The sequence below is a fragment of the Triturus cristatus genome, chromosome 5_1 (genome assembly GCF_964204655.1).
Source record: "Triturus cristatus chromosome 5_1, aTriCri1.1, whole genome shotgun sequence".
In the NCBI taxonomy this organism is placed as follows: domain Eukaryota; kingdom Metazoa; phylum Chordata; class Amphibia; order Caudata; family Salamandridae; genus Triturus; species Triturus cristatus.
The window spans coordinates 648,537,017-648,563,219 of record NC_140587.1 but is presented as its reverse complement, the minus strand read 5'-3'; the positions used below and the strand labels follow the sequence as shown (position 1 = coordinate 648,563,219).

The window sequence follows — 26,203 nt, the reverse complement described above, 5'->3', positions numbered from 1 at the left end:
CTGCTTTCCATGTTGAACCTCTTGCTATTTGTAGCTGTCTTACTGTACTAGACACTCTCCAAAAAAGTCATTTTCTCATTTGAAGTAGGTGTTTGTGTGAGAACAGATGTTGTCTGTTTTAAATGTGACAACAGATGTTATCTGCTTTCAAATGTATTTTCATGAAGACATGGGTGCAACTGCTTTCTGTATGTGATAGAATTCTTTTGCCAAATGTCATATTTTGTTTCTTTTTCATGCATGGGAAGATTAACTGATTTGGTCAGAATCACTGGGGTGTTGTACCGAGACCTAATAAGTATTGGAAAATCCGGCAGGTCTCGCCTTTGAGGCTATTGTCTCTGCCATTACCTTTTGTTCATACTGTATTCCATGGGCATTTCTGACTTTGGCAGTGATTTTTAACCTTGCTGTATAGCAGCGTGACTGCTGTGCAGCATGGCTATAAATAATAATTTTTAAAAACTATGATGCATCCAACACTAAGCATTTTTTTTTAAACCGCATTCACCCTGGCTGCGTCATAGCATTTTCTGAAATTAGATTTTGCCACACTGTAAAGCTTCCATGCTGCTGCACAGCATGGCTACAAAACTTTGCCAAAGCCAATAGCTCTCATAGACAAGACCTATCGGCGTTGCCAAGGCTTGTTTGCTGCCGAATTTCTGCCATAAGCGCAGAGAAATCTGCTGGAATAAGGCATGGCCTGTAAGTGTAGCAACACCCATTGACATGTACATTTGTAGGCATTAACAAACTGAACTCCTATCCCTTTCCACCCAGAGAATTGTCATAGATTTACTCTAGCCATGGGCTAGATTAACGCACCCTCCCCCTCCAGAACAGAAAGGGGGAAGTGGCACTCCCAGAGTTGGTGGGGTGTAGGCTAAGGGCATCCTCCATGGGTAAAAATGTCTTCCTCTGGAGTAAACAAATAAGAAAATAAATACCTTTTCAGCCGCTCTTCCCTCTGTGCTGTAGTACGGGTTTAGGGTGGGTGAATGGGCTGCTAAAAAATGTCACATACCTGAAGCATTCACACACTTGGAAGCATTCACCTTGCGGGTGGTGTTGTGTTTAGCACTTAGTGTGTTGGATAGAATAAAGACAAATTCTAATGAACTGTGTGCGGAACAGTCTTTACAGATTTTGCCAGGGCCGGATCTAGGATGGTGCGACTGGTGCCACCACACCGGGGGCTGACTTGGGTGGGGCGCCTTATTTGCAAGTATATTATTGTTGTATAATCACCTGCTGCCACGTTCCTGGCCTCCAGACTTTTTAAGGCAACTATATAAATGTCAAGATAACTTCCATGATTAATGTTCTTCCTGGAGCAAGATGAGTTTTGTCTAGTGGAAGTTTTGACTCTTCCAATGGTAGCTCAGAATGTAAATATGCCTGCTGCAGAGAAAAAAGTGCATATAATTTGAATAGGTCAGTGGGTTACTTCTTTTATCTGAGATATCCTTTTGTTACTTTCAGTTTGTACATTTTAATCCTAACATTGAACAGTGAGCTATTAAATGCCATCAAAGAGCTGCATGCAAACTGCAAGGTATAGTTTAGAGCGTTATGATTTTTTTCCCCAATCTGTCATTAGCCTAATGTTGCAAAAAGGGTTCATTTGGATAGAAATCAGTTCTGATAATTTAAGAGAACCCCCAAACAGGGTTGTTAGAAATGGGATTTCTGGTTGGCTAAGGCTTGCGCCAAAGTCAGGCAGAAACCACCACTCTAGTCAGGGCAAGGAAGTTACACGCCAAAGATAACCCCTGCTCACCCCCTTGGTAGCTTGGCACGAGCAGACAGGCTTATCCCTGAGGCGATGTGTAAAGCGTTTGCGCACGCACCCAGCAACAACACCCAAGGCCCACCACAAAGGAAACTCCACACAAGGTATTATATAAAAATAACCTTTGTATTATACACAACACATTAGATAAAAACACACACTTTACAATGTGCCAACAGGCACGGGCAGAATTTACAAGGGATTATATATACAGGGGACAGGGCCACATGGACCACTGTCCGGAATTAGCACTTTTTAGAACATAGGAATAATACTGTAGTACAAAATAGCAAAGGTAGCACACCACCAGTAACTACTGGTCACCAGAAAGTACCACCTACGCAACCCTAACCACCTTAGGACAATATTGCGCAGGGAATCAGGACCTCACTAGCACCACCTGTACTAGGGAGAAAACAACCACCTAAGTATCACAATACCTGTAGGGGTCTAAGCACATAAACACATGATGCATAACATTCAGAGGTGTAAAGCAAAGCACATGACGCATAACCACATTCAGAGGTGCAGGAAAGGTACAATGGCGCAAAAACTCACATTAGCCACTATCTGTGGCAGTCCCTGGGCCAACTGGCCGTGAAGGGGCAAGGACGCCCTGCGTCCAGAAAAGTCAGGGGCAAGGCTGCGCAGGAGGCGCAGTCCAAAGCTCCGAGGGCCCCAACCTAAACGATGCAGCTGCCCACTAAGTGCTGGGCAGCTGGAGAAAGCAAACGTGGGCACCACTGTGCCTGGGAAACAACTCTTGTCGCTCCCGTGGAGCCTCGGGGCTCAAAACAACAACAAAAGCCCCCTAGAGCCTCTGTGGCTCTGTAAACTAATGTGGGGCAAGGTGGGAGTGGCCCGCTGCCATCTGGGGCCACTCAAACGCTGAAGAAATGCCCCGGTAACGTTGGAGCGCTCTGGGCGCTCTGAGCAATCACTGCTTCGTTGGAGCCTCGTGGGCTCGAGTACACGTTGGGGCGGCCCGCTGCCTTCCGGGGCCGCCCGACACCTGCACTGCCCCGGTACCTGCCGGTGGAGCCCTCTCGGGGCTCAAGAAACTACTGAACTGCCCCCTACAGCATTGGAGCCTCGCAGGCTCTCGCTCACACAGGCCCCCCCCTCAGCCCCACGGGGACTCTTACATCCACGGACGCCTCACCTGGCTTCCAGGATGCTCCCGCGGCCGCGTCGGGCTTCTGGGCAGCGGCCGGCACGGGACGGACACGGAGCCTGCACGGCTCCGTCGGCTCAGCTCTCGCGGTCTCCTCTCGCTCGCCGGAGCACGGGGTGGGCTCCCGTAGACTTCCGGCCTCCGGCCGAGGCCCCGCCCACGTCACCACGAACTCTGCCTGACTTCCTGTCGTCCGGAGCCGGGCTGCAGCGGTGACTTTTGGATCGCGGTAATGTGGGGTGGGCACCCGCTAGGGGGGCGAGAATCCAAACGCGGCAAAGTCCCTGGCGGGGTGGGCACCCGCTAGGGATATTAATTTTCAATAAAGCGGGGTGGGCACCCGCTAACACGCTCGGCAATGTCCCTGGCAGGGTGGGCACCTGCCAGTGGACGTCGGAATCGGCAAAGCCAGGGCAAACGCCGGGTGGGCACCGGCTTCCAAAAATAAAGCGCTCCTAGCGCTATGAAGCCAATGAAAGCGCTCCCAGCGCTACCAGTCGAATAAAAGCGCTCCCAGGCGCTTAGGGCTGCAAAAAGCGCTCCCAGCGCTTTAAGAATGATAATAAAGTCCAGCAACAAATGGTCCTTCAAGAGCAGGGGGGCAAGGCTGGACCCAGAGCCAGCTCACTGGGCCTCCAGGCAGGGAGGTAGTCCAAGTGGCGGTCCTCTGGTCCAGCAGCAGCAGCAGCCCCCCTCAGGTAAGATCCTGGCAGAGAACAGTTTCTGTGGGGACACAGCCCCATTTTTATACAGGCAAACCCTTTGTTCTGGGTTCAGGGTGAGGGGGAAAACCAGTCGCAGCTGGTTGGGGAGCACCCTTGATGTGCTCAGCCCCTCACTCTATTCACTGGCAGGGCTAGGGTCGTCAGTCGCACCACAGGGGGCGGGGCCAGCATTGTGTTTGGAAAACCCTGTCCTATTCAGGACCCAGGTGGACTCCTCCCACCCATCTAGCTGCTGATCTCCCCATTCACCACTGGGTGACTCATCCTGACACTGGGGAATCCCTAGCCCGTCACATGACACGACCAGCCAATCACGCGACAGACACACTGCACACAGAAGTGCCCACTTCTAGAAGTGGCACTTCCACACTAGGTACATGCACGCCGCACACATCATCGCGCAGCATTCACTCCCACGAGTCCGCACATACCAAACTCGGGCCTGCACACCCCACGCATCAGGAACTACTAGGGACACATACATTCCCCATGCATTCCTATGGGAGGGCAGGCCTATCTCACCACATGCACTCAGAGCACGCACGCACTTTACCCTGGGACACAGGGAAAGTGCGCAGAGACCAAACAATCACCATACCCAGTCACCAATAAAAAGCCAAAAAGTCCAGGGGTGAACCTGCCAGAAGGGCCAAGTCCAACACAACCCCCTTCCAGCCAAAACGCAGGGCAGACCAATCACCACCGTGATGGACTTCCCTGCTTGGGGCGATAGAACACGGACGCGGGCCCGCAACTGCATGGACACCCTCCGGTTCTACGCCACGGTGAACCCATGGAATTCTTTTTAACACCACTGTCTGGACCAACTGGGCTACCCCACGGGTACTCCCAAGCTGTCCGCGGCCAAGACCAGGCCCTAGGCCACCCAGGTGCCACTGGTCTTTGCCTAACCATAGAGTGGGGGGTAGTAACCCCTGGCACATAGCGGCCATTCTCCACTCTTCCTCTCTGAAAGACAGGACTAGACTGCCACTGGTTCTCCAGCCTAGGGTCTACACCCTCAGGCGGACCAGGAGTCTCAGGGAAGGCTCTCCTCCCCCTACCTCTTCTCCTAGGGTTCCTCCTCCTCTGGCGAGGGGTACACCTAGAACGCCATCCCAACCCAGGGTTTAACCCCTCAGGTTGTACCGGGGGCAGAGGTGGGCTCTCCCACCCTCTGCACCCCCTTCCAGAACCCTGCTCCCTACCAACTGGGGCGGTACCTCTGGAAGAAGAACTGGTCGGGACGCTGATTACAGACGTCCCACCCGTCAGGTCAGGCTGATCCTGAACCTGGCCTCCCAACCTCCGGCCTAGAACCTTTGGTGGAATAATTGCCTGGCACTCCAGGACTTCTGGGGATTTCCACTCCATCCCCCTGAGGCTATCAAAGGACACATACGTCAAGCGACTGTCTGTCTGGCGCTGATCTCCCGTCCCCTGTCCACCTGACAGTGCGCGGAGATCCCCCAGAACAGAAGTGGTGCCACCCTGGTCACTACACGGGATCCTAGCCCAACTGGGTAGTCCCTGACCCACAGGCTCTTCCACTGGGAAACTCATCCCCCAATCACTCCTCACACTGGACTCCTGTACCCTCCCTACCGGAGCGGTACTGCCAGACTCTAGAACCACAGGAGCCCTGGTTACAGGTGCTCCAGGTCCTCTACTCACCAGGAGATCTCCCTCAAATGGGCTAACAGGACAGCCTAGGTCCCCAACTTGGTGTTCCCTCATGGAACCATCCAAGTCCTGAGGCAGGGTTTCGTACGTTAGGGGACCCTCGGTCACCCTCTCACTCCTGCTCCACTGAGCCAGGCAGTGAGCCCCTACACCCTCCTCGCTATCCTGGGACCTAGCTGGGCTACACTGAGCCTCTTCCACCACGCTGGGCTGGAAGATACCTGACCCACTACTTTTGGAGTCACTCCCTAATGACTCTAGAGAACCTCTAGCCCTTTCCCAGCGCTCTGCTTCATCCGCAAGCTCAAGGGGCTCAGACAATCCACACCCCAACAGGTGTTGGCGCAACCCTGGCACACAACAACTGAGCAGGTGTTCTTTGAGAACCAGATTACACAGTATGTCAAAATCACTTGCTGTGGAAATCCAATCAAACATTGCATCCTCACATCCATCCACAAACTCCTCCCAAGTCTGGTGAGACAGTTTCCTACTGCCCCTGAATTTCAACCTTAACTCCTCCTCCTGGGGAACAGGTACCAGACTGGGGGAACTGGGACTGGGATTTCCTACACTGGAATCTACATCGCTACTACCACTGGACTCAACCCTCCCTGGGGAGCCCAGAAAATTAAAACTGCGCGCAGGGGATAGTCTACCCTCCAGAGCTACTTTGCCTCTGGTGGAGGCCCTCTCAGCCTCCTCTACCCTCTCCCGCGCCAAGACCCACTCAGTCTCTCGCTGTTGCTTCCTGGCCTCCAGCTGCGCCATCGCCTGAGCATGCTCTAACCTGAGCTTCTCTAACGCCAGCTGGTGCTCCCTTTCTTTCCTCCTATCTTCCCACTCCTCTGGGGACAGGGAAAGGGATGAGGCGCTGCCTCCTACGCTGGACCCAGCACGGGACGCCCTACCTATGGGGTCCTCACTCTCTACTGGCGTCCAGGTATTGTCATCCTCTACCTCCTCTTCTGACTCTTCCTCTGTACAGTACCTTTCTAACTCCTGCCTCTGGCGCCAAGCTAGCTCATAGGGATCACAAGCAGGCTCCATTCTGGCGGACGTTATGGTAACAATTATACAGGGAACCTAGGGGTCTGAGTTTCACACAGGAGCACACAATTCACAAAAACATTCAGCAAGCTCTCTAACCCAGAGAACTCACACTCACTTGCCTAGTGCCACACACCCTTCATCCACACACAACCCTCCCCTCGGACTGGTAAGGCAGTTTCTACCACCCCTGATTCCTCAACCTGACCACCACGTGACACAGGTACCAACTCTGGGCGCAGGACGGGGGACAAATGTACTGGACACTATTACGCTGCCACCACTGGATCCCACCCTCTGGTGAATCCAGAAACACAATGCACTAAGGGGGATGATCTACCCTCCCGAGCTAGGGACACCTAACTCACAGTGCACAAAAACACATTTCCAAAGAAATGACAATTAAAAACAAACTTAGAACAATAATCCCTATACCATGTGATTTATCTAAATGCAGAGTTTTGTAGTGCGGCCAGTTGCCGCTGCGGTACAGCGCAAACGCAAGTCCAAATCCCACCGCTGATCACCAATGTTAGAAATGGGATTTCTGGTTGGCTAAGGCTTGCGCCAAAGTCAGGCAGAAACCACCACTCTAGTCAGGGCAAGGAAGTTACACGCCAAAGATAACCCCTGCTCACCCCCTTGGTAGCTTGGCACGAGCAGACAGGCTTATCCCTGAGGCGATGTGTAAAGCGTTTGCGCACGCACCCAGCAACAACACCCAAGGCCCACCACAAAGGAAACTCCACACAAGGTATTATATAAAAATAACCTTTGTATTATACACAACACATTAGATAAAAACACACACTTTACAATGTGCCAACAGGCACGGGCAGAATTTACAAGGGATTATATATACAGGGGACAGGGCCACATGGACCACTGTCCGGAATTAGCACTTTTTAGAACATAGGAATAATACTGTAGTACAAAATAGCAAAGGTAGCACACCACCAGTAACTACTGGTCACCAGAAAGTACCACCTACGCAACCCTAACCACCTTAGGACAATATTGCGCAGGGAATCAGGACCTCACTAGCACCACCTGTACTAGGGAGAAAACAACCACCTAAGTATCACAATACCTGTAGGGGTCTAAGCACATAAACACATGATGCATAACATTCAGAGGTGTAAAGCAAAGCACATGACGCATAACCACATTCAGAGGTGCAGGAAAGGTACAATGGCGCAAAAACTCACATTAGCCACTATCTGTGGCAGTCCCTGGGCCAACTGGCCGTGAAGGGGCAAGGACGCCCTGCGTCCAGAAAAGTCAGGGGCAAGGCTGCGCAGGAGGCGCAGTCCAAAGCTCCGAGGGCCCCAACCTAAACGATGCAGCTGCCCACTAAGTGCTGGGCAGCTGGAGAAAGCAAACGTGGGCACCACTGTGCCTGGGAAACAACTCTTGTCGCTCCCGTGGAGCCTCGGGGCTCAAAACAACAACAAAAGCCCCCTAGAGCCTCTGTGGCTCTGTAAACTAATGTGGGGCAAGGTGGGAGTGGCCCGCTGCCATCTGGGGCCACTCAAACGCTGAAGAAATGCCCCGGTAACGTTGGAGCGCTCTGGGCGCTCTGAGCAATCACTGCTTCGTTGGAGCCTCGTGGGCTCGAGTACACGTTGGGGCGGCCCGCTGCCTTCCGGGGCCGCCCGACACCTGCACTGCCCCGGTACCTGCCGGTGGAGCCCTCTCGGGGCTCAAGAAACTACTGAACTGCCCCCTACAGCATTGGAGCCTCGCAGGCTCTCGCTCACACAGGCCCCCCCCTCAGCCCCACGGGGACTCTTACATCCACGGACGCCTCACCTGGCTTCCAGGATGCTCCCGCGGCCGCGTCGGGCTTCTGGGCAGCGGCCGGCACGGGACGGACACGGAGCCTGCACGGCTCCGTCGGCTCAGCTCTCGCGGTCTCCTCTCGCTCGCCGGAGCACGGGGTGGGCTCCCGTAGACTTCCGGCCTCCGGCCGAGGCCCCGCCCACGTCACCACGAACTCTGCCTGACTTCCTGTCGTCCGGAGCCGGGCTGCAGCGGTGACTTTTGGATCGCGGTAATGTGGGGTGGGCACCCGCTAGGGGGGCGAGAATCCAAACGCGGCAAAGTCCCTGGCGGGGTGGGCACCCGCTAGGGATATTAATTTTCAATAAAGCGGGGTGGGCACCCGCTAACACGCTCGGCAATGTCCCTGGCAGGGTGGGCACCTGCCAGTGGACGTCGGAATCGGCAAAGCCAGGGCAAACGCCGGGTGGGCACCGGCTTCCAAAAATAAAGCGCTCCTAGCGCTATGAAGCCAATGAAAGCGCTCCCAGCGCTACCAGTCGAATAAAAGCGCTCCCAGGCGCTTAGGGCTGCAAAAAGCGCTCCCAGCGCTTTAAGAATGATAATAAAGTCCAGCAACAAATGGTCCTTCAAGAGCAGGGGGGCAAGGCTGGACCCAGAGCCAGCTCACTGGGCCTCCAGGCAGGGAGGTAGTCCAAGTGGCGGTCCTCTGGTCCAGCAGCAGCAGCAGCCCCCCTCAGGTAAGATCCTGGCAGAGAACAGTTTCTGTGGGGACACAGCCCCATTTTTATACAGGCAAACCCTTTGTTCTGGGTTCAGGGTGAGGGGGAAAACCAGTCGCAGCTGGTTGGGGAGCACCCTTGATGTGCTCAGCCCCTCACTCTATTCACTGGCAGGGCTAGGGTCGTCAGTCGCACCACAGGGGGCGGGGCCAGCATTGTGTTTGGAAAACCCTGTCCTATTCAGGACCCAGGTGGACTCCTCCCACCCATCTAGCTGCTGATCTCCCCATTCACCACTGGGTGACTCATCCTGACACTGGGGAATCCCTAGCCCGTCACATGACACGACCAGCCAATCACGCGACAGACACACTGCACACAGAAGTGCCCACTTCTAGAAGTGGCACTTCCACACTAGGTACATGCACGCCGCACACATCATCGCGCAGCATTCACTCCCACGAGTCCGCACATACCAAACTCGGGCCTGCACACCCCACGCATCAGGAACTACTAGGGACACATACATTCCCCATGCATTCCTATGGGAGGGCAGGCCTATCTCACCACATGCACTCAGAGCACGCACGCACTTTACCCTGGGACACAGGGAAAGTGCGCAGAGACCAAACAATCACCATACCCAGTCACCAATAAAAAGCCAAAAAGTCCAGGGGTGAACCTGCCAGAAGGGCCAAGTCCAACAAGGGTGTTAAGTTTTAAATTCTGAGTTTCTGCTTCTCTCGACCAAGCACTGTTAAACTATACTGTCTACCGGTATGGATGACATGTGATGTGACTCCTACACCTTGTAGTCCTCTGCCATATGTAACATTTCCTATACACTGATTTGCACACGTATGATTGATTGTCTCTGTGTAGTGTGTGTGATGTAAAGTGCTCTGACACCCTACACTGGTGTGAGTGGCGCTATCATACTAATTAAACGCATCTGAGAGAGAGGGGGTTATGGAGACTGAAGGGGCACTGGTGAAGAGTGGTAGTGATGGAATTCATGGTGGAGGTGGTCATTGGGGGCGGAGGGTCATTGGGGGCACCAACAAACATTGTCGCACTGGGCGCCACCAGTACTAAAGCCGGCCCGGGGTGTTGCTTTCTAGATGTCCTATTATGCATTTTTTGCGAATTTGGAAACACATGTAAAAGTACTTTTAGACGTAGTCCGTGGTACTTTTACACTTTACTTAATGAATGGGGCCCATATGTTCATTTTGATATCTCACTTCCAACTGTCTCTGGGCGTCTGCGCATTTATTAACAAAATAGAATTCATCTACACCCACTGTCTGCAGTGAATCTTCAAATTATCCAATAGTGTTAAATTCTGTCTGCATGTCGAACTCCACGCTTTGTCTCGCGGTCGGTAATTAAGCACGGAGCAGCTGCACGGTAAGGCGTGACACGCTCTGCAGATGTTCTGACCTTTTCAATCCTCAAAGAAAGCGTCGCGTGACATTGCAGTCCAACAGGGCTCGGTGAGCGCTTTGACACGAATGTAATAAGCCTTCTTGGACCGGGGTGGGTATGCGCACCTCAAAAGGCAGAGCTTGTCTGTCAAAGGCACCTACTTTAAGAAAGGGATCTCGTTTTACCAGAGCAAAAAAGTACGCCCAGCGTGCCGCTATTCATCGGCTGAACCGAAAGCTTTCCTGCCGTTTTTGATGCGCGCGATGCAAAAATCATTCGTCCTTTCGGGTGCCCTCGGAGCGGACGCGTGTGGGACCCGCGTGGCTTTGATGAGGAAATAATTAAAGTCTCAGGCGGAGCTTGCCTCGTGTTTGAGTCAGATAACAAGGTAATCTGCCATAATGGCCCCAGCGCTGAAGGACAGTAATCAAGAGATGGATGTGCTAAAAGTACATTCGCCCCCGGTAATTGCGGTGACATTCCCAGACCCGCACGCGCCGTAATGCAAAGTTACAAGTCATTTTACCAGGCGCGCGGATTTGGCATGCCTTGCTGGTTTTTCAGGAATTTACTGGGGGACCTAGACATCAATTGCCTACTAATCCAGTCGCACTGTAATTACTTCTATTCTGTCTCCCCTGTTTCCTTGCTCCAGCTTGGGGCACCCCTGAGTCTGCGTTTACCACCGCGTCAATGATGTGCATGCGCTTTAAAACGTTATGCTGCACTCTTTGTTTCGTATTGTCTTGATAAATGAATAAACACATTTAAACATTTTTAATTACTTCTATAGTAAACAGCCGCTGTACAAACGTGCGGTGTAAATTAAATATGCATTCGTGCTGCAAACTACTTTATACCTGGTGCCACCAAAACCCTTTAATTTCGGAATAAAAATAATGAGATGCTTGTATTATGTGTTGATATTTGTACAGTATTTGTACAGTATGAGCCCAAGCCAGACATCATGGGCACTCTTAACAATGGTCGCGAGCGCATGAGTGAGATAATTCCCACAAGTTTCGATTCGCAAGCATACTCGCTTTCTTCGCACTCGAGTAGCACGCACCTGAACATTATTTTATGTCCTTCATTGGATTTGCTCACCCTAACAGCTGGGACAGAAGTACAAGCGGCGGAGAGAATTTCTCCTTCCAGGCCATCTGTCCAATAGCCCTGAAGAAGTCGTGGGTGCATACCCTGACGAAACACGTGTTGGCTGGGCATCTGATCACCAATTAGACAACAAAGAAAGAAAACGCCAATCGGACTACTGTGATAGTTGTTTATTTGTTACTTGCAGTAATTCACACTGTTGACACAGATTACGTGTGCACAGGTCACCTGTGTAATCCAGTGAGATAGGTGACAGGTAAGGATGCTGAACCAGTACCAGATGTTGCTGCAATCTGTACTTGCGCAATACAAATTCCAATGAGGAGACTCAATAGCTGGATGTCGCTTGGAGATTGACCCAAGATGCTCCATGTTGAGCTCCTTAACATAAATACACACAGCCACAAAATGGTGGATTATTATAGTAAGGTCACATTCACAGGTTGCAACCAGGACATATTCTGGTATAATAAGTATAATAGTACAGGCCCGAGAAACGAAATAAAGAATTTAGGCTTAGAATTACGCCAGAGCATTCTTTTCGGATGAACTTCATTTTTGTGTAAATCCTAGAAGGGTAATGAGCTGCTTGACTCGGATCTCGTGTACCTTTATCGTTGACATCATTCAAAGAAGCTTGCTCCTTCTTCCCCATCCTTCTTTGTGTCTGCTCTGTTTTGCAACTTATGCATTTCTTTACATTAGAATTCATGATCAACGAATACAAAAATACCAATTGTGACGGACTCCAAAAGCTGGGTGTGTTGGTGGTGAAACAGGAGTCTGCTGAATAACAGTATCTTCCTTATTCTCAATGACATAGCCTCAAGCATCTAAATCTGGAGATGCAGAGTCACGCGAAGAGAGTGCTTTCAAATTTAGACTTGAGAGGTATTCTGTAATACATGCTCAAATAGGTAATAATGGAAGTGGAGGCAGACCAGCATTACTCAAGCAATGTTATTGATTCGGATTTCATTTAAAAAAAGATTCCAACCGAACTAGGATCACAAGAATCACAGATCATCAGGAAACAAACAGAGTATTAAAACATTTTCTTGGTACAATATTTAAGACCTGGCCAAAAACACAAAGTATACATCAACATATAAATGATCATTGCAACAGATAAAATGGATCAATCAGTGTCCTTGTTCATTTTTGGACTTTTCTCAAACCCCTCTAAAAATTAAGTCTGGGCAGAGTTCACGGAGCAAAAAAACTCCGCCACGCTACGCAGAGCTCCCCAAGCGGTGGAGTTTATTTAGATAAATGCAGTTCGCAATGATTTTCAGTGCTGTGTGCTTGTTCGCACTGTGAAATCATCGCAAACTGCACCATGAACAGTGCAAGCGGGCGCTGCTTCCTTTCTGCCGCTAGAGTAGATTTTTCTCAACACGAGTGGTCACGCGCATACGCAACCACTCACAATGAGAAATCTGACAGCCCGTGTTGAGAAATCCCACTGGGTGGTTGATTTTCAACCCTCGCGCTCGCCAACTTGATGTTGACGATCGCGAATGAGGAAAAATCTCGCTGGGAGGTGGATTTTCCTTGCTCGCCAACTTGACGTTGATGAACGTGAGTGAGGGAAAAAAGTTTTTCAGAGCTCCCCAAGCTCCGGTTAACGCGGAGTGCAGAAAACTCCGCAAACTCCACGAGCGAAGCTGAGTTCACCACCCAGACTTACTAAAAATACACTGGCAGAAGTGCACAGCACTGTTTTCCATGCCCCACAATGTGCACGTGTATTCTTTTTGTTCTCAATCTGAAATTCATTGAGTGTGGCGACAATGGGAGGGTCCGAAAGCCACAGAATGATGCACATTGAAAGGAAATATTTCAATTGCTTAAAGTTATTCTGAAGGGCATGTCACAGTTCTTGGCTAAAGTGCTTTAACATGCCAAACTTCCATACCCTCCCAAACAAAATGTAGGCAAAATCCTTAGTTCATCAAAGAACTATGAAGCCACTGGTAAGAAGAAAGAGAGTGTTCTGTGGTGGGGCTGAGGGGGCACTTTGATCAGCATGAAGGAGATTAGGAGGGCCACCTCCCTCTAAGTCAGTGATCCTCAAAGAGTGGCCCTCGTGACCTTTACATGCGGCCCTCCTGGTGAACAGCAGCACTAGTTGCTGAGCACTAATATTCAGAAAAAAACTGTCAAATAAACGGACAAGCATTTATTAAACTGCAAATAAACACTTGCTCGTTTATTTAACATGTTTTTAGACCTCCTTATACAATCCCTGACCCACCCAGACCCCCTACCACCACCCTGCTGGCATCGGTGCGACCCTCGGTCACACCACAGACTGTACTTTGTGGCCCCTAGGCAAATGTTTGTGAGTACCCATGCTCTAAGTCCTTCCACCACTGTTTCAAGTCCTAGGCTGACACACCTGAAAGCAATGACGTGGAAGTCAAATGTTGAGGGCTCGAGACAGTGTTCGCAATAAGTAGGAGTGAGGCGGTCACCCTAAATGAGGTAGTGAAAGTAAAAGCTCTCTATTGGCAGACATGCACCATCTTTCTAACTGAGTCTAGGCTTTGAAACATGCTTGCATGCTGCTAGTTATTGATTCTCCTGCAAGGCTGACGACAGATTATTCCCTGCCTAGTGACTATGCTATTAAGTCTCTATGATACTGGGCCTCCTCATGGAGTAATACGTTTTTCCTTGACCAAACAATATGGAAAGCGTCATTTCAAATCAAAAAGCAAATCTAAGAATACCTGTACAGTACATGCATCAAATGAAGGTGGGCCCAAAGCTAGCCTGCGCATCAAGCCACACATGGTTGTTTGTGTCAGCAGTGAATAGAACTGTTTCTACCTTTATGTTTTTTTCTAAGTCCATGGGATTTCTTTGAACCTCAAACTGCTGCATTAACTGAAACAACTCATTGCTGACTGGAACCTCTTAAGATAATCAAAGTATTCAATCCATCTGCAAATCTTAGAAGTATTTACTACTGGTCAGAGGTGCAACTAGAGCCAAATTTCAAGGGGGGGGCTAAGATTTTTTTTTTGGGGGGGGGGGCAGAATGTTTAAGCAATAGGCAGAGTGGAGCTGATTTCGGGGGGGGGGCTGAATCTTTAAGCAATAGGTAGAGTGGCGCTGCAGGGGCTCTGAGAAGGGGTGAAACAACAGCAAGGCCTCATTAACATGCAAATGGTCTTTTAAAGGCCTGTGAAGTGCTCGGGTGCGGCTGTGTGTGTGCCAGGGAAGCTGTGTCATCCTGGGCTGCCACACACGGGGGGGGGGGCTGAAGCCCTTTGAGTCCAATGGGTGTTGCGCGCCTGCTACTGGTCTGCTTTAGAGGCCGGTTGACAAAGCTTGTTAAGGGCTTAATTTACACCTGTTAACACTGATCATTTCAGACACTTTGCAAGATTGATATTGCTGTGTAGATACAGACTGTGTGCATAAGCATGGTCTGTATATGTCTGTAATGTAAACAAAATAACACCAAAGGTGCGGAGACCACAATAGCAGTTGAGGTTTCCTTCTCCAAAATCTTTGGATGCTCCAGGACAACAGTAAGGTCCGGAACGAACAGGCCTCTGTATCTTTGGTGTTATTTAGACAAATAAGGGAGGATATGCAGTGTGTGACATTATGTATTTGCCCTCTCTTCCTCATTTGTGGTTATTTGTAATATAAATAAATCACAAATAACTTTCAAAGTTATTAATTGAATTCTGTTTTTTAAAGTGCTGATTGTCATCTGATGGATACTTAGGAGTGCTGACATTACTGATAGCTAAAATGAAACACATTTTTACATAAGCAACACAACAGAGGTAAAAGCTTGGTTATTAAGAGTGCATTCAGGTGTGAATGTGCATAATTTGACATATTCTTTGATTGCAGAACGCGGTCATATTTGAAGAGCTTAGATTTCAAGCTTTTCCTGAGCTGGTGGTAGTTAGATTGGGATTCAGGACAGTGGTTCTTAACCTTTTGACTTCCTTGGACCCAAATGAATCACAACTGGAAGCCAGGAACCCCCAAGTAATTTTTTAGAGTTTGAACATTAATATACAAAAAATACCAGAACAAGTACAAACTATATGACCTCATCACATCTACTTTACTCTGCAACTGAATGCTTAAATATGAGAGCAACTAACAATGGTCATATTCTCAAATCAGTAGGGCAATCATGGGAAATCAGGGATCTCCGCAAGAATGGTGGGACAGAAGACATAACTGGATTGGCACTGGCATTGAACAGACACAGGGTAGCAGTCGACCTTGATATGGACAAACCTGGAGACCTCGCACTGTCTGCGAGTCAAAAGGGGACAAAGGGGAGAAAGAGATTGCATAGAAGCTAGAAGACAAGGTGCTCATTATGCCAGAGCATAGGCTGCGTACTAGGAAGGGGCCTATTGCATTTTAAGTCTGCTGGAAAAAGCAGGCACGCATCTTTACAGTACAAGAATTGTAGGTGCTTGGAGTCTGTAAGTTCCTACCCATGCAAACCAGTGGGAGAACATGCAGTTTGGAAGGGCCTTTTGGGCAGTCTACCTGTGTATACATGCATAGATCACTGAGCAATTAGAACCAGTGTTTAACATGAGCCGTTGATTTTTGGGGACCAGGACATATATTTCATCATCAGATGTTTATGGCTAGAAACAAGAGAGAGAAAGGCTGATAAAAGGAGAAGAAGGAGAAAGCAGGGAGAAAATAGAACCTGGAAGTGTGAGATAAACAGGAAGGTAGTGTATGGCGGTGGATGAGAGAGGCATGAGGTGACATCAAGACTGGAATTCCCTTGGTGTTCGGCAACCTCAACGTTTAGCTGCACCAGAGCCAGGCTTCTGAATCACCTTTGGGTCCCGACAATCATTCTTTTACAAATTAAGCACTAGTTAGAAGAGAAGCGCTGTAAGTGTGCAGGTGTGTATGATTCTCTAGAAAATCATAAGCAATTCAAAAGTGTTTTAGTCGGAAGCTGATTGCTAGTTCAGGTGTTTGAATGCAAATAGTGACTGTGCGCACTAACACATGCTCTGTCCAGAGCTAGCAAATAGCTTCTGTCCAAAGATGTTTTAAAAAGGCTTGGAATTTTTGAAGCATTTCTTTATTGATTTTATTAATACATATATCAAGATACATTGGGAATGTAATATTTTAGACTCAAGTAAGTACTATTGTTGCTTGATGAAACTATTCTTGTAGAAGGAACCACCTTCATATAGGTATTTAGCTCAAAATGCTTATGAATATTGACAGAAAATAATTGTTAGAAGTCATATGGATCTGCTGATCCCCTGAATGGCTGCTGCTGCTGACGCCTAATAGTCCGCGGACCACAGGTGAAGAACTACTGGTCTAGGATATTGCAAAGTTTAGGATCTAGAGCTTAGAGGCTTTTTACTCCATTTTACTATCATTTGAAGAGGTGGTGGTTAGAAATCCAGGGTGCGGCTGCTGATCGAAGGCACAACACAGTAATGTAATGGGTACGCAAACAGACAGAACAGTGGCAGCACGAATGCGAATTGAAAGGCAGAGGAAACGTCAGAAATCATAAAGTTACATATAAGAATTGTATATAGTCCTTCTGTTTAGAGGGTTCCCAAAATTGTCCTTCCGTGTGCATGGAAATATAGACAAAGTGCAGATTTCCCTGTGTATCTCTGTTCAATCATGCATTTTTCAAACAGATGAGCCACTTAACAGTTGTTCCTCTAAACTTCTGGTGAATTTGAGTTTGTTTTACTCTGCACAGGTTAGATGTTTTCCCTCTGGAGAATACCCCCCCTTACTATGGCCTCCCAGGGCAGATGGGTGTTTACCTTTCCAGTCACGGAAACCCGCTTACACTTGCCTTCCTGCAGTAATGGCTCCTTTCTGAGTCCTACCCCTCTTAAAGTGAAGCTCTTGGGGAACCTCAACAAAGCAGTAACTTTGTGGTTATTCAAATTTTTTGAAAAGGCATTTACACCCTAAGGGCATGAACGTATACTATTTCATGCATAACATGAAGTCACCAGATCTAGAATTTTTAAAAGATGTGTGCAGAAAACAGTACCATGCAAGAGATTTTGGGCCTGACGCTGGCAGGCATAATGCACTTGTAATAAGGAGGACGAGATATCTGTCACATTTATGGCGGAATACCCATTCACCAAACTTTAAATCAGGCTCATTGTTTAATATTGAGAAAATAAATAATAAGAACAAATTATTTTTTAATTTCCCTAATGTACGCGCTGAATTCTTAAAGCAGATTTAGGTGCACGAAATGATTGAAGATCTATTAGGTCAAAGTTGAAGTTTATTCGTTATGAATTTCATTAACTGAAAACATTACATGATATAGGAAAATACTGTTTAGTTTGTGCACTATCAGTTAAAAGAGTAAGAATAGTCTTAAAATAAGGTCACTTCAAAAAAGTCTTGATTACTGAAGTGTTTGCGTAATAAAGTGCTAGTGCATGAGCCCGTCTACAATTGGAAAATTAATCAGTTAAAAAAATAAGGACATTCTGAATCTGAAATCACATCAATAAAAGTCCAAGTTGTTCAGATGTTCACATTGTAAAGTGCTAATGCGTAAGCTCCTCAAATGAGTAGACTAGATGCACTTTAGTCTTATTTGATTATTAAAAGCTGTGATAATTTTTTACATACTTCAATTATGAGAGTTGCCGTCAAAAATTCAATTTGAGTGCGGAGAACATTCTGACACCAGTAGAATTATTTCTGGAAGGTTTGTAGTGCAACAAAGACATCCAGGGAGTAGAAATATTATTTATAAAATCAGTTAAGGTCTGAAACTAAAAGCGGGGCAAAAAAAATGCAATAGTGGTGGATACTGGACTGCAGTGCAGTAAAAGTTTGACGATTTTGCATTAGAGTGGTCCCCTTATAGCCAGACTATATGATGTTTCCGGGTATCTTAATGCAGTAGTCATTCTAGGAGTTTTTGAGAGTGGTTAAAAGGTAGCAGACAAGAGGAGGCCTTTAAGAACCTTGATGGATTTCCCGCATTTTGATAGGGACATTGCATCGGATTAGGAAAAACATATCAAAGATGCCGCCATGTAAGTGTGGGCACACTTCGTCAGGAAGATTGTTTTTAATACAACCCTCCTAGCGACTTTGAGAGCGGGGCAGCAACACAGAAAGTGTAGCCATGATTCCTGCTTATTGTTACATAGTCTACATGCCCCTTCCTTGTGTGGGTTGGCCCATGCTTGTTTGAAGTCTGCTATAGGATGGCCAAGCAGTTCAATATACATAATGTCGCTGCACACTTGCCTGTTGATGGGCCTATAAGGCATAGTTGAGGTCTCCTAACTAAATATGAGTAAAATCTCTGAGGACCTTAGAGAAGTGGAATCTAGCTGGAATGAGGCTAACTGTAACTGTTGTCGATTACCTTTTTCCACGTCAGAAAGGAGATGGTGTGAGAAGTAAGTGCTGTTGCTCCAATTTGGAAGGATGTAATTGCCCTCTGTAGTTGCCTGTGCCATGGGCTCCCTGGGCTCTCAAATATAACTCTGCAACAGGCCTTGAGTGGATTCTCTGATGCTTTCAATGTAAGTATATAATATTTCAGAGTGTCAGACTTTTAGTTAGCATCTGATTCATGAGGACAAGTTCTAACCAAGTTCTTGATCTGGGAGTTGCCTGGGCAGCGGGGAAAGCCTGGTGTCCATATTGTAGCACTGGGAGAAGAGAGACCTGTATAACTTTGATTATTGAAGCAGCAGAAGGGCTGTTAAGTTTCTTGATGCTGGCTAAGTCTAAGTAATGGCAGTTGATTTCTTATTTAACAAGCCTCTGTGAGCCAAAGATTGGGAGGGCTCTGTAAACCATTCCTCCAAATAGTTATATTTCGGTGCCGTGGTGATGGTCTTGGGCCCCATGCTCCATGAAAAGAATTCCTTGTTCTTGTAACAGCCAAAGATCACTATTTTGGTCTTTTGCTTGTTGTCGGCTGTTTTTTCCCATCATTTTCAACAGCGGGCCATATGGTCTCAACTTCCACGTATTTACGAATGACAATAGAACATATGTCAAGAAACTATTGGTTGTATTCTGTATTTCACCCTAGCTATTGGTTTCACACTCTTTGTATGTAACGTTAAATTTGATATTAAAAAGAATGTGCAACTATCTAAATGTATGGATTTGTTTCCTGTGAGCTGGATATACAATTGTAATTGTATGATAATTCATGACGACTAGAAGGTATTTTTAGAGTGCCGAGGTATAGGGGTTTGTATAGGCTTTACATGGGAGTTACTAGGAACTGTTTGTGTTGTGACATCTATGGTAGTGGGGTGTCTCTATTTGAATACCTTGAGTGGCACCAATACTATAAGATTATATTGACTAATGGAAGTAACCAACTTTTTATGACTGATGTGCATTCCTGTAATACCATCACTACCTTTTTCATTGTACCTCATTTCTTATAGCCCTTCCACCTCCCCCTCATACCTCACCAGAAACAAAAAGCTTTGGCAATGCTTTTATTTTAATTTTTTTGCAGCTTTATATAGCGGCAATTCGATCCGCTTTACATGAGCACCAGTTACATTGCACACAGTCCCTCTCACCCGTCATTTCTGGCAAAGTTATGGCAGACTCAAGCTATATTTTGGTGTGGTGGCTTTCAAACCTTCCCCTTCTCCCATTGTTGTTTTCAGTGCAACCACCTATCCTCCCGTTGTTGTTTTCAACTCCCCGCACCCGTCGCTATTTTCAATTCGACGCCACCCTTCTGCCGATGCTTTCAATTTTAATTCCCAAAAACCCTCCTGTCAACACCCGCCCACACTAGCCACCTCACCAGAATGCCTTTGACAATAATTCTTTACTTACATTTTAGCAATGCTACACTTGAGACGCGTGCACGTCATAGAATGACAGTTCCGCAACTAGCCGACAGCGTGCTCGGGCTAAATAAAAAAAAGTAAGAGTCAGAGTTCTAACCAGCAGAGACAATGTGACTGACTTGAGACGCGGCGTTGAAGTTCCTCGACGCTGCTTCTATTGTTTGCTGATGGCAGCTGTGCGGTACAGACCAGTGCCTGCTGCATTCATTGTATGTGCATGCAGACAGCAACCCACTAGACTTGTACACAATCAAATGTTGGTCCGTTGCTACCTCCTCCTGTCTAGCTTATGCAGGTATCTTGGCTGGTGTGAAAGGAATTTGACAGCATATATCTTAAAGTACCAGCATAACCACAACCATATTAGAGAAGCGAACAGGACTGTTTTTGGCACTGCGCATCCCATCTGACCCAAGATACAGTCAGTATTTATGGTATATTTGTAGTTTTGTTTTACTATTGTCCTTTCTGTGGGGGATGCTTGGCAGGTCTCAGCATATAATGCGGTGGATTGATTGTTGTGTGTTAGTTGCTAGCACGTTATATTTCCTACAAATCTAGTCATTAAAAACACAAAATGTCTGATTTCTACAAAAAGAATGCACTTCCCTTCAAACTTCTCCAGTCTGGTCATGGGATATCACAGCTGTATCCTCCCTTCCCTTAGTTTTTGTACATGATGTCACTCAGTACTGTCCCTAGAAAGACCGCAGTGCTGTCACTTTCCTGTGTGGCTTTGGTTCACACTGGTCAGTTCTCCAGTGTGACAGCACTACTGGTAGTTAACTTGTGTTACACAATTGATCTGTTTCCTTGTCCTCCTTTTCATGCCACTTAATATATTACGTTACTGTTGTCGGTTTTCATGTGTGACATCAGCATAGAAAATTTCACTAGTATCACAACTGATATTGGTCTCATGGAATTTTTTTTTTTGTCGACTTTCTCATTGCTAGTTGCCTCACGTGACTTCACGCTATCAGTCCTCATGTATATTACTGAGGTCAATTTCCTCAAGTGGTTTCGTCTCTTTCAGTTTTCGTTGGTGACATTAATCCAATGGATTTTTGTTTCAGCAGTACCTCTCGGGCTAAAAATCGCGCTACACTGGCTAGGGACTACTAGAAACTGTAACTTGAAAAAGCAGAAAGCATGCCAATGTTGCTGACTAAGGCTTGACTCTTTCATTGTTGGGGTGTTTGTGCTTCTCTGTGCCAGAGTTTTATCACAAAATCAGTATTAGGTTGTTCAAATTCATGCAGCTCTTTGTTTTTGTGCACCCATACACATTATAGGCCTCATTTATTAAAACTGTTGCATTGCTGTGTGAAAACAGCGTTGTGACATTTTTCAATGCGCTCTCCTTGAGACATGATGGATGCATCATATGTATTGTATGACGCATCATGTTGCAAGGAATGACAGATACGCCAGTATTACTGATGTATCTGTTGGCGCAAAAGTGACACATTGCTGGGGTGTGTCTGACAACAGACGCAACTCCAGCAATGTGTCCTTTCACATGGGACAAGCCCAATGTGAAAGTACCTGCGTCAGTCTTACACCTGCTGTGAGGCAGGCGTAAGATGTTGACGCAGTAGCGTCCTAGAAGTGGCACAGTGAAATCTGTGTCACTTCTAGGAGTCTGTTTGCGGGGGAATGCCCACCCTGCATACATTATATCTGACGAAGGTATAATGTAGCTCAGAGCTTTACAAAGTGACACATCTGCTTAGATGCGTCATTTTGTAAATATGGCGCAATGTGGTGCATTTTTTACGCCACTGGTGCGTCACAAAAAGTGACAAAACGGCGGCGTAAAAGTGTTGCATGGCCTCATAAATAAGGCCCCATGTTTTTTCAACCTGTGCTGACCTATGTGTTTATGTAAACCCCTTATCAATATTAAATCAAGGCCTGAAATCATAATGGAAATGTGGAGATATTTTCATTTTTTGTAGATAAATTTGCCCAATATTTATTGCATTTCTCAAATGGAGTAACATCAGTTGTCCCTAATGAAGGAAATGTTGCCCTAAAATCTGTAGCCTGGCAACACCAAATATAAGTAGCTTTCGTAGGGAATGTAGTCTGCACTACCAATTATGTAATATAAACCTAGATCCCTAAATTGTGGAAGAATAACTGTTATGATGATGTATCAGATTTAGGACTAAATGGAAAGTAAAGAACGTATATATTTTCTAATTCAGTGTTACATAAGGAATCTCTAGGTGCAAGCCAGATTTCCCTAGGTCTAAAAGTCTGGCTGGGATAATGCGTCGATGATTACTTTTGTCATATTTTACAATTTTCTTTTCTCCAAGACATGCTTCATTTCCTTAAGGCTTCATTGAGTAGGAACATATCGCTGCCAAGGTGTGATCCACATATGTGCTCTCCTAGGGACTCCTGATAAGATGTGTTACCAGACGTGTATGTTTTCTATGAGTTTGGTGCCCACTGGGGATAAACGGGGTGCAATGTATTTAGGAAATTACAAAAGCAGCTAAAATTGACATGCTGGTTCAGGGTACCTTTCTTTCTTTTCTATTAGCAGCAGACATCACTCCCAGATTATATATAGACATTCTCTAACTATACATTTTTAACATCTACACATCCTTATGTTTCTATTCCTGGGTTCTAGACCTCCCTTGCCTTGATTGGCAGGCAGGGATAAGGAGCTGAACTTTTCTTTTGTTACATTGTTTGTAATTTTACAAATCATGGCAATTCCCTTTAGTCTCCCTCTTGCATGAACATATCCCTGCCAAAGCCTGACCCTCATGTGTGGAGCTCTAGTTCTTATGAGTTTTGGGGTGCAAGCAATAAACTGGGTTCACTGCATCTGGCACATTTTGAAGGCAAATGAAAGTGAAATGTTGGTTTTAGTTACCTAATTCATCAAAAAAGGGGCGCCCAGTACTCCAAGGAACAAGGGTAATAAATTCATATAGAACAGTGTTCCCCTAGGAATCGTTCAATCCATGGCTAGTGCATGATATAATTGGTCCAAGACATCATAAATACATAATAAATCCATTCAACATCAATGATGATCGGTGCTTTGTATTAAAATATCATAACATAAGTCCAATGGATAATCAAAAAATAGTCAAATCAATGCAGGTGCTTCAAGTGACGGCTCACTGTAAGTGCAAAAAGGTGAGTCTTACAAACACATATCCAATCGACGACATTTACAGTAAATACAAAAAGGTCTCTGCCTATAGGACACATCATGATTTTTAGAAAACCCATTGATATATACATTCTGGTTCAAATATTCCAGCAATCAATGAAATGATTTGGGTGGAACCCAAATAGTCGACATTTTGACCCCTTAAACTGAGTTACATGGGGTCTTCATCAGGACAGTGAAAGGGAGCAACCTACAGGGAAAGACATGGAAACTGTCAGAGACTCCCTTCAGCTTGCAGCAAGGTGATATAAACATTGTAGCGGGAAGCCACGCGTGGAGCGCGCATCAGAAAACTAGCCTGCGTATGAGAAGCAACCGCCTATGTGTCGTTCGACGTCCTTTCACAGCCACAGTGGTGGAAAACAATAAGGGCTGACACACAAAGTGGAGCCACTCTCCTTCCAATATTCACTTCCAAGTTAATTTCTTCTCTTGTTGTGAGGAAGAAGTGGTAGAAGGGAGGGTGGGAGGAGTAGGACTGCTCTTCCATCCCTCACTCTTAAGGTCTTCCCCACGGCCAGAAAAACTGAGTTGGGCCAGAGGCTCTGAAATGGGCTAGTGCATCACACCAGGTCTTATTCATATACATATGACTTCAGTTAACCTTCCAAACACAAGAACTCTAGCACTGAGAAGGGAAACAAAGCATTGAACATTCCCTACAAGATTACTCGCCAGGTACTACTCTACTCCGCCGTGCTCAGTTACAAACCCAGTACCACGGCTTTGCATCTCGCCTCGTCTGGCATCCCCAGACTTGAGCATACGGCCACTTCTGACATGATAACAGCATGATGTCACCTACTGGCAGTTTCCCGTCACATGAGGTGAAATGTTGATACTCTGTTAGAAAAATAATATCCGAAGCCCTATAATCAGAGGAGCAACTATAGGCAAATTTCGGGGGGCTACTAAAAATTTCGGGGGTAAAGGGGGGGGGGTGATTCTTCCAGCAATATGCAGAGTGGAGATGCAGTGGCTCTAAAGAAGGGGTGAAAACACAACATAGCCTCGTTAGCATTAAATGGTATTTTAAAGACCTGTGAGGTACTCGGGTGAGGCTGTGTGTGTGCCCAGGAAGCTGTCTCAGCCGGGCTGACACACACGATTGGGGGGGGGGGCTGAAGCCCTCTGAGCCCAATGGGCGTTGCGCGCCTGCCTATCATCATCCTATGCGCATGTTAATCAAATGCGCCAGCGCAACACAAAGTAGGTGGGGGTTACTCTTAACCACTCACATTTAATTTAAAGACATTACCGAAGAAATCTCATAAGTACAAAAGCAATTACAGCAGGCTGCCTCTTCGGAAACAGTTTAATGATTGCGCAGTAACTACCTCCCATTTCATCTGCGCGTCTTGTGTTCATGAATTACTGTGTAGTAAATAGCATTAACAACATGCTCCGGAAGAGAAAGCAAACCGGGCCTTTCGACATTTTTATATTGCTAACAATTCTATCTCAGCACCAAAACATTGCAACATATCTTATTTAATATGTTACAAACTGCATTTTGTAATAATACCTATTATGTTTTCGGAGCTCGCTGTTAGGATTATTAGATTGAACAACAGATTAATAGAGATAAAGGGCATCATATCAGTTCTTTTTACTTCATACTCAGCAGTCAGAAGGTAGAACTGTTACTTTACATGAATGAAGAACAACTGGGCTGTCCACCAATCACCACACCCCAAAGAAGGGCAGTTAATAATGCACAGATCCTATCAGCTTTGGGCACGCACTGCAGACTTGATTTCATATTGAAAACTGAGTGTGTTACTGAATCAACAAGGTGAGCCACGGGGTCCTTGGTGTGATGCGGTATGGTATAGTGTTGTGTGGCATTGTGGGATGGCATGGTATGTCACATCAGATTGCATATCATCATATCAAGCAATCCCCTCTCCATTAGGATTGGCGAATATAGCAACGTTCATTCACATAAGAAGTAAATACTGCAGCCTCATTGGATTGCAGCAAACCACTTGCTAATTCAGCGTTTTAGCACAAAGCACGTAAGAGGATGGGGTTTGAGGAAACTTTGGATGAATGTTACAGCCCGTGTGTAAGCTCTAGAGATAGAAAAAGCAGAATACGCTATGTTATGAAACAAACAATTGTTCTATAGTGAGAAGGAACAAGGCCGGTCACTTGCTGGCATTCAAACTTAAGGTCACAGTGGTAAAAGACAAAGTCAACTGAATAAAGATGACAAATGAACATTGTGGACAGGCGATCAAGCTATAAAAAAATCCTTTACCACCGTTTATAATACCCCATACAAGAAAGAACATTCTCACGTTGGGGGGAGGGCAGAATCATACCTATAGCACAGACAAGTTCAGAAAATTTCTAAGGAACAGGAAACCTCACTAAATATACCCATAGAAGCAGAAGACGTGGGATGTGCCATTGTGGAACTGAAGACAGGGAATGCACCAGGGCTGGTTGGTGCTACAACTATTATGGGATGACAGAATGAGAAGTGGTTTAGTGACTACAGCAGGGACTTGGAACCTGGGGACCCAGATATGAATCTTAGCCTCAGCACTTTGTTTAAAAGTGTCTGATTCTGGACAAATCACTTAGGGCTTTATTCTGAGTTTGACGGTCCTTCTGTAGGACCGCCACTGCTGCACTATAAGGAGGACTG

At 46.6% G+C, this 26,203-nt stretch overlaps 1 protein-coding gene across 1 annotated transcript in view; it reads left to right on the top strand.

The window, feature by feature from the left end:
• The window catches only part of XKR4 (XK related 4), a 713,901-nt gene that overhangs the window by 556,346 nt on the left and 131,352 nt on the right, over positions 1-26,203 (top strand). The gene's annotated exons all lie outside the window — the stretch shown is intronic.